A 9,261-nucleotide genomic window follows, 5' to 3' on the forward strand; every position below is an offset into this window, starting at 1 on the left:
TGGCACTGTAAACATTCATATGGCCTCTCTCCTGTATGAAGTCATGAGTGGCAAAATACAATTTCTGTGGGACAACTATTCTTTTTTTCTTGATAAAAATCCATACTGTTTCTCACCAGTGTGAGCTTTTCATGCTACTAACAAGATTACTGTCTTGGGTAAAGCTTTGCTGATGTGATGAACATCAACCCATCATAATCTGACAGACATGACAGTTACCCTCGATTACAGTTCTATTCCTCTCAACATACTTTAAAATTCCATTTTACATGCAAAAATCAAGCAGTTTCACTGCATGCACTCCTAAGCTGATTGCTTACTTTTTACATAGCAAGTATGCTATTCATGACTGCTCTTGACCACTGTTAACAATAAATGACTTATTTTTGTCAGGTCATTTCCAACATCGGTGACTGAAAACCTTTTACAAATACGTGATCCAAGACTTAACCTTTAGGGATATAATTATTATATCTCGCACTCTCCATGTATGATACACCAATCAAGAGGTCATGGTGTTCTTTTGACTTGGCACATTACTTGCGATAGCATAATTTTGTATGGACTGATTTGGTGTCTGAAAATTATACAGGCTACAAAATACGACTCGATACCATAGGACTAGAAACATTAATCATGTTTACACAACTCTTTGTGAAAAATTGTTAGTCACTGATAAAGATTGAGGACAGAAAACTCATGGGAATACGCAACAGGACAGTGAGGAAGAAAATCCGCTTTTAAGATGAAAATGAAAAATCTTTTAATGATAAAACAGGAAACAAAATCAAAGTGATAAATATAGATTTAAAGAAGACAGACCAAAAGAGGAAAGGGAAATAACTTGTTTGTCTTAGAAGGATATCATATGTATATGTGTAAAGTCCAATACAAGAAAAGAATTATAAGCTAAAAGTAAAATGCTTTAATGTCTATAATGTGGGTAACAACATGAAAACTTGCTCAATAAAAATGACTGGAGAAGCAGACATGGAACAATACGAAACATTCCATACAGAAAAAGATAAAACCAAAGTGATAAAGAACCATACGTACACAAAATACTTGAAGCAAAAAAAGATGAAAATAAGATACATGCAAATCAACTGCACTTAATATCCTAGCAGTAAACACAGTATAGTAATAACTGCCAAAGACCTACCTAGATAACATCAGCGAAGTATTAGCAAAAAATGGAAGAAACAGCAAGGGGCAAGAAAAACCAGAACTGATCGTAATATGGCATAGCAATTCGAACTTCACTCTAATCGAGACAAAAGAAAGATGAGTGACATATGGATGCCAATATAAATACAATATGAATCATTAAAAATTGGAAGGTGAAAGACAACTTTATAGGTATTTGATACTTATAAGTCATTCAGCCTTTGCAGGTATCTTGTAAACCAACAAGAGAAAAAAATTATAGACTTTCTTTAAATGGCCTAGTAGTATTTTTGGACAAAAGTGAACTAAACAAGAAGATTGGATCCAGGTATTACAGAAAAAAGCTCCGGTATATAATCTGGAGGAAGAAGTGAGAAAACATAACAAAGCAAATGAATACGTAAGCATTCTGGACAAAGTATATTTCCATTTCGAGAACATAAGTTGGAACATGACATATGATTAAAATACAAATTACAGTAATATTTTTGAAGACAATTACAGAAAGTAGCAAAATATTTTATGAATAGATAACTTCCTTACCAAATATATTGTTCCAGCAATAGCAGTTGTTTGATATTTTCATATCAGCCATAAACATGCTTCAGGTGATCTTTGAAATGTTCAGATTTATTGCCAGTCATAGACTCCTCCACGAGTAGTCCAATGCACTCATATGCTGACAACTTAACATTGCATTCATCTTCATCCTTCAATTCTGCTCCTCCTCCTCTCAATCGATCTATAAGGCTGGGCATCTGAACCAAAAAAATCACAAGTTTGACATTTACTTCATATAAGTCTGTTAAAAGTTAAATTACATCAAATTCCTTGTGTTAATGGTGAAAAGTGGACCAAAATACGCTGCATTCCAAATACAGTTTAATATATACAGATATATAAGCATCGTCATTCAAGAAATGTTCTCTTCATGTCATACAATGATTCCCCATGTTTTGTCAATTTGTTTCAAGTACTGTATCCACTTCAATAAAGTAAGAAACTTATGATAAATATGGCTCAAACAAAGCAAACTGAGCAAGCCGAGGATAGAATGTTTAATTTAGTTTGTTTTTATGCTATGTTAAGTTAGGTTAGGCCATGCAAGGATAGTCATGCCATACAGGGATTAGTCATGCTATGCTGCAGTACGTTAAATTAAAATGAATCACATCAAATCAAATTGGAATTAAATCTAATTCTAATCAAATTAGATAGTATTAAGCTATGCTTGTCACGCTAGACAAGGCCTTATAAGGTTTCATTTTTTTTAGATTGGAATATCATACTTACCTGCACAAAAGTGTTATATATTATGTAAAACCTAAATTTTCTTGACTTTATATCAAATCCCTCCCCATTCTGTGAGGGATAAAGCAAGATCAGATTATGGAAGGAGAGGTAGTGTAGTCAGTGGATATAGTAAAAATTATCCTCCATTTTCAACAATAGTTTCTAATCACCTAGTTGCCCTGTGAAGTCATTTTGCTAAATTACCAGTTTAGCTCTGAACTCTTATTAGGTCACTTTGGTCTACAGTGGAGATGTTACATTTAAAGAATATAAAAATTATTGTAAATTGTGATTTGGCAAACTGTCTCATTCTGTGATATGATATATGCCGATAGCAGAAAGGATTATGAATATCGGAGAAAATGTGGAACATTTACGGTAACATATCTTTAAGTACTTGTAAGATATCAACTGAACCCATGAAAACCCTACATAATCTTCCCAAGTGGCATAAATGAGCACTGGTCAGTCATCTGAACATCGACATATTTTTGGCAGTTGATGTATGAGAGCATTTGATATATTTAAACAAGAATATTACAAATATAGATAAACCTTAGTTATTGAAAAATCTTTATAGGTTCTGTATATAATTCATGAGTGTCTCGCAAAGTTTACATAAATCAATCCTAAATATTCCCTGATATTCATAGCCTGCGTACCTATTACTTTACTTGATACCACAGAATAAAATGATACTCCAAAGCAAGCTCAACAACATTAATTTCATTCCCTAAACTCTATAATACCTATACCAAAAAAATTAACTATAGTGTCCAAATTTAATTTTGATGTGCAGCTAAACTGACATATAAGTTATTTTGGTAAATTTTTGGTTGAGGCCAACAACAGAAATATATCTTAAGAATTTGGAAGAAATGTATAAGATTAGCCTCCTTAAACACAGTTTGGTGATTTAAACTTGGGGATTTGGACTTTATTTTATATTGTAATATATAATGTGATAGTGGGGAGGGTCAAGCTGATCAGAGGAAATGTGGGGTAAAATTAAGTGAAACAATTTAAAAAGTCCATAGAAACTATGAAAACCTCGGCCCTAGCGACCTATGTTGATCTTATATGATATCATAAGGGGTCAAATGAATGTTATGGTGTCACTTGCACTAAGGTCATGAAAGGTGTATTCACCAAGTTTACTTCCTTTCGTTGTATGAAACTAGCATAACAGAAGATAAATGACGGCAATGTGTTTCACACATTTTAAGTATTTTACTGAAAATGAAGGTAAATCTTAGCTTCAATGTGAAGTTAGGTAAAGATTTCACAGGTCTGATTCTTAGTCGTGTTTTATTCACTTTTGCCTCACACGTTCCTCAAGTATCATGGCCTTCCTCACTATCATTGCTCCCTCAATCAAAAATAATCTCCACTTTGTTCAGAGTACACTGATATGCATATCTCCCATATCTCTAAATTACTCTTATGGTGGCCCTAGAACTTATTGCTGTCTGAAGAAAATGATATAGGTGATGCAAATAAAGTTGACATAACCCTCAAAGTCATACACTGTAACTAACTTTATAATTACAAAAGAAAATCATTTTCAGTGATAATAATGATTTGGAGTTAACCTAGACCTTAATTAAAAAGTTGATGAGCTCAGTAATTTAAGAGATTTGCGGGTCTGCCAAATAGTATATAACCCACAAGTGTTGAGTATTCTGAGAGAATACCTTGCAGGTTCTCTTCTGAGAGCAGGAACTCACTCGCCTTTTGGACCACGAAAATAAGAATACAAAGTCTCGATAACAATGTCGAAAAGCGATTCATTTTCACTGGCGGACGTGCGTTTTTAAAGATCGTTATGTTTTCTGCTTTTCTGAAGTAGTTGTTGTGATTGTAGAGGGCTGCTACAACACGATCAGTTTTCCTTTCAACCTGTTAAGGCCAAAACTGCACTGTGAAACCTGAAGAAATGGACGGAAACTTATTGTCTGATCTTCACTGTACACGTCTGAATATTGGCCTGTACGACATCTGTCGGTGACGGAAGATATTCTGTCGCCGAAATCTCTCTCACAAGCCATTTTGATCTGTACAGTAACAGTGAACGGTCAACTTCCATCCATACGTTCAGGTTTAACTATGCAGTTTGACCTGGACAGTTAAAACAGGGTGAAGAACTGAATGTGTGTAGCGACTTTGAAAAGTTATTTTAGTGTAATTTTCCTTATTTTTTCCCTTTTTAAACCGATTTTTGGTATCAGGTAACTTGTTAATGGTAGTTAGCATGGTTAGGTAAAAGGTCAGGTTAAATAGAATAAGATATATTGCCTATCCACATATAAACTTGCATATTAAACGCGGAAATTATTTATTATGCAGCTGGGTGCAATGAAAAGTATGTGTGATCAATTTCTACTTAAACCTATTACTCGTCTGTTTGTGTAACGAGAGTTTAGTAGTTGGTGTTTATAAGTGTTATAAGTAACGAGAGGAAACCATCTACTAAATCTAAGGATGCACATGACAGCATGTTGCCTGAAGGAGTCTCTATTTATACAATTCAATGGTTTTTTTTTTTTATTTAGATAAGATCTCGTCCATTATTTTATCATAATTTCAAATGAAGCACTTTTTTCCTGCTATAAACGATCTGATCGTACATTTTGTTTAGAATGCTATTCCATGAAAAAAAAAAAAACAATGGAAAGTTGATGAGATTCCATTGATTGATATTCTTTTCCCGATAGAATTGAAACTCATACCTCTGAATAATGACATCGAGGTGACTCTTGTGAGGATGTGATTTCGCCAACCTAGAATTTTGGATACATTTTCTACACTACGAAGCCTTAGTTTTGTTCATTTTGGACATGCTTGGATTATGTGAGCGGTAAGTGCTCACATTGTAGCGCAGAGATGTTCCTTAAATAGGAAGACTCTTTACTTTTCGTGTGATGAGACAAGTATTTTCTTAAGTCAGAAACACGTCAGAAAAGTACGCTGTAGTTTTTGAAAAATTAACTTGCGTGAATCTTTTTAAAGAAATCTCATTTGCAAAGGCCGGATAGTTTTACACGTATTGATTACAGAGAACTTATACCTTTCAGATTGTGTGAAGTCTTGTCTATCGACATAGAAACTAGATTAAGATCTATAGATGATGAACAAACTTCAAGTGACTGTCTTTTTTACGTAGGACGACCAATGTCCTTCTGACAAAGACCCACAATAGTCGAAATGAATTAGAATAACAAAGTGGATGCCATGCAAATTGCCTTCGTTGTGTTCAAATAAGTTTGTATTTGGTAAACTCTTTAGTTTCTGAGTCGAATAAGTTTAGGTCTTCTGAACAGTGTTAGTAGGATTTATTTCATATTTGGGACAGCAGTTGGCTCTCAAGTTACCTGATATAGACTGTTATAGTTATCTAAGACAAAATATCGTTGTCTTTGGAACTATTTAAAGCTAGAACAGTCAGATTTCACTGTATTAAGTCTTAAATTTTTACTCGACAGGAATGTCAACACTTTCTGTAACTGAAAGTGACACATTTAAGATTAGCCTATAACCATTTTGCCTCTCGCGCGTCCTCGACCGACATCATTTCCGGCTGCGTAGATATGATGTTCACAAATGTTATCTGTTCGCTTTTTCACCTATTCATGAAGTCACTGGTGTTCTCTGTAAATGTGTAACTGGTTTATCAACTGAATAAAGGTGAGGAATTTCTTAGATGTAGGTCAATGTGATCTCTGCCCACAATTCATCGTCTTGTCATTAGATTACCATACTACTCACAAGGGTGGACCCACAAACCAATGAACGATATTGTTTTATGTATATATGTTTATGTTGACTATTGGAATGAGACGGATCGAACAAGTTATTAACTATTGACTCATCACTCGATGATGGTTATAATTTTGATAATAATGATGGGCCAAGGTTGCCCAAACTGTGCCATATCATTAAGTGGTTTGGGAGTGTCTGCCAATCATATGAAAGGGAAAGCAATCTGGATGGTAGAGACTATGCGCCCGTGTATACAATTAATTTAGCTATAAGATGAACAACACATGAACGCTATATAAAGGACGAGACGTCACTACCTGGCTGCTTTTATCGCTTGCCGCTATTTTACAACTACGGTCCTTCCACCATTATCTTATTCTGTTGGGGCAAGTTAAGGCCTGTCACTTTATGAAGTCTTTCTATCACAAAGGATTCTTACCCCCATCTCCCGGGCGGCCTTACAGGACCATAACAAGCCAACTCCTTGCTTTCTGTTACTTAAGTTTGACGATTTACACACAACTTGTGAATTAGATTCTTATTTAGACATACAGTAGATCAGTAGAATGTATATATATATTGTTGAAGAGCTAAGCAGAACATGCTAAGAGTGTTCAATATTGACAGGAATCTTGAAGGAGTGCGTGGGACGTCCCCAGATTGGCTATTTACGCAACTAGGGACGCGTCGTCAGCACTCGGAACCAGCAGCCACAGAATAAGTACAGTTCAATTTGCATTTGCTTCGTTTTAATTATATTTAGGCAAAATCCAATAATTTTAGTAGTGTTATTGTGTTATATTTGGTTACATTTGGTTGTTAGATGTGCTGATCTGTTCGTCATAAGATGGAATATATGTATACAGTTGCTTAATTGATCAACCATAGTGATAAAGGGGATGGCCATAGATAAGAAAGCCATTTCGTCACACACATGATCGACGTGGGTGTATTTTGATTTCAATGTCTCTCTGAGGATAAGGATGGAAAGCCAGGGTACTAGTGTCCACCCTTCGGACCAGGACGAGACTAAACACACTAGAAACATACTAGAGATCATGAGGACGCGCATTACGGGCCACCGTTGCTTCCCTGGGATGATCCGAGTGTGACGTGTGGGGGCTCAACACACTGAGGGACAAAAGACCATCACGCCCCGTGACACTGGCTTCCCTCAATGGAACGGTGAAAAACTAGCCAGTGTACTACACTTCCTCCTCCCTGTGGGGCTGTGTGTGGTAGGCCCCGCCACACTACCCCGTCTGTGAGAGGCAATGAAGAGCAGATTCCGGGTCGCACTGGCCCCACCTCCTCTCTAGGCAGTGAATGACTGGCCGGCCTCCAGCCACACTTGGCCTCTCTTTTTTGTAAGCAGGCGCGCCCCGCTGGAAGACCCAGGTGTCTAATGATGTTATCGCCAAATCTTTTGATGTTAAATGTGATCATCACTCACAAACCCGTTTCAAACGGGAGGTCTGTTGTTCCCAGTCCTACCGCGCCTGCTGCTCACTTCGAAGGCTTTGAATATATCAACTTTGACGTCATTTGGCCCAAGGGTTGTCTCCCACCCTCCACCATTTTCTTTGATTCGCTTATGTCCTCCTAACAAATTTCGGAACTTTCTTCGACTCGCTCAATTCCTGCTGTGGGACCTCAGTATCCTTTACTCCTTAAGCTGTGGTATTGGAACCCTCCACGTTTTCCATGCTTGAGTATCACAACCCACCCTAACCATAACCCAGGCTGCTACGACCATTCGCCCAACACTGTGGATCTGATCTCCATCTATAATCTCGTGATGATCCATCTGACTGCACCTCTACCACCAGCTGCCTCGTCTACACATAAATATTGGCACCACTATGGTGCTGCTGACTGGAATAACTTGGTGGAAATTCTTTTTTCGACTTTTCTTGTCTGTATTACTGCCTCTCCCTCCAGCGATGTTGTCTCTACTGATCATGTAGCAAGAGGTTATTATTGTGGGGTTGGAGACCTACATCCCTCTTCCTCGTAGCCTATCTCTTCTTCCAGTTCATGGTCAATTCCTTCCAGTTCTGAAGTTATTCAGGCAAGAGATCCGGCATATTGAACTTGGAAAAGATCTCCTTTTTGCTCCGACTTTCATTCAGGGTTTTATTTTTACCTTTAATTTTCCGTGAGGGTAAGCGTTACTTTAACCAAAAGTGCCACAACCTGTCTTCTTCTTCATCCATAATTGTTTTCTTTTAGTCTTTTGCGAAAAGCATCTCAAACAGTTTGTGTTGTAATACCTTTTCCTCCGTCTTGAAGATAGTATAGCTGTCTCTCACAGGTACAATACAATTCTTTTTGGTTTCTCTTTATCTCCCGTAACTCCACCTTGGATGGCTCGAACATTCCTCACCCTCCTAATGTTCCTCTTAACTGATTCTTTGCTCCTCCCAATCATGTTTTCATACGGTCCATAACGCACTTCTCTCTCCGGACACAAGTAAGCCGTTAGGACCAGATGGCATTTATCCTCGTGTATTGAAGAAGTTTGCTGTTGAACTTGCGCATGTGCTTTCTCGTCTGATCTGCTCCTGTTTAAGAGAGGTTTTCCTCACTTTGGGAAACACGTATTGGGACAATTGACTCCAGAGAAGGGTGATCGTACTCTCCAATTAGATCGCCTTGTTGCTTTGGCCTCTTCTATTTCCAAATACCTTTAAATCTCTCCTGAATTTTCATTTCCTCTCGTAACTCTTGTCTTTTCTCTGGTCATCAGTATACTTCCCAGGGCAAAATCCGCTGGTCATATCCTTCCCAATCTTGCTAATGTCTGGTCATCGTCTCAGAGAAGCTTGTGTTGTCGCCCAATATATACATAAAGCTTTTAACAAGGTATGGCATCAGGGTCTTGCCGCCAACGTCCTCTCTTACTGGTTTCCCTCGTTCTGTTCCCTCACACCAGCTCTCTCTCTCTCTCTCTCTCTCTCTCTCTCTCTCTCTCTCTCTCTCTCTCTCTCTCTCTCTCTCTCTCTCTCTCTCTCTCTCTCTCTCTCTCTCTCTCTCTCTCCC

Source organism: Panulirus ornatus, chromosome 42 (genome assembly GCF_036320965.1).
Source record: "Panulirus ornatus isolate Po-2019 chromosome 42, ASM3632096v1, whole genome shotgun sequence".
Taxonomy (NCBI): Eukaryota; Metazoa; Arthropoda; class Malacostraca; order Decapoda; family Palinuridae; genus Panulirus; species Panulirus ornatus.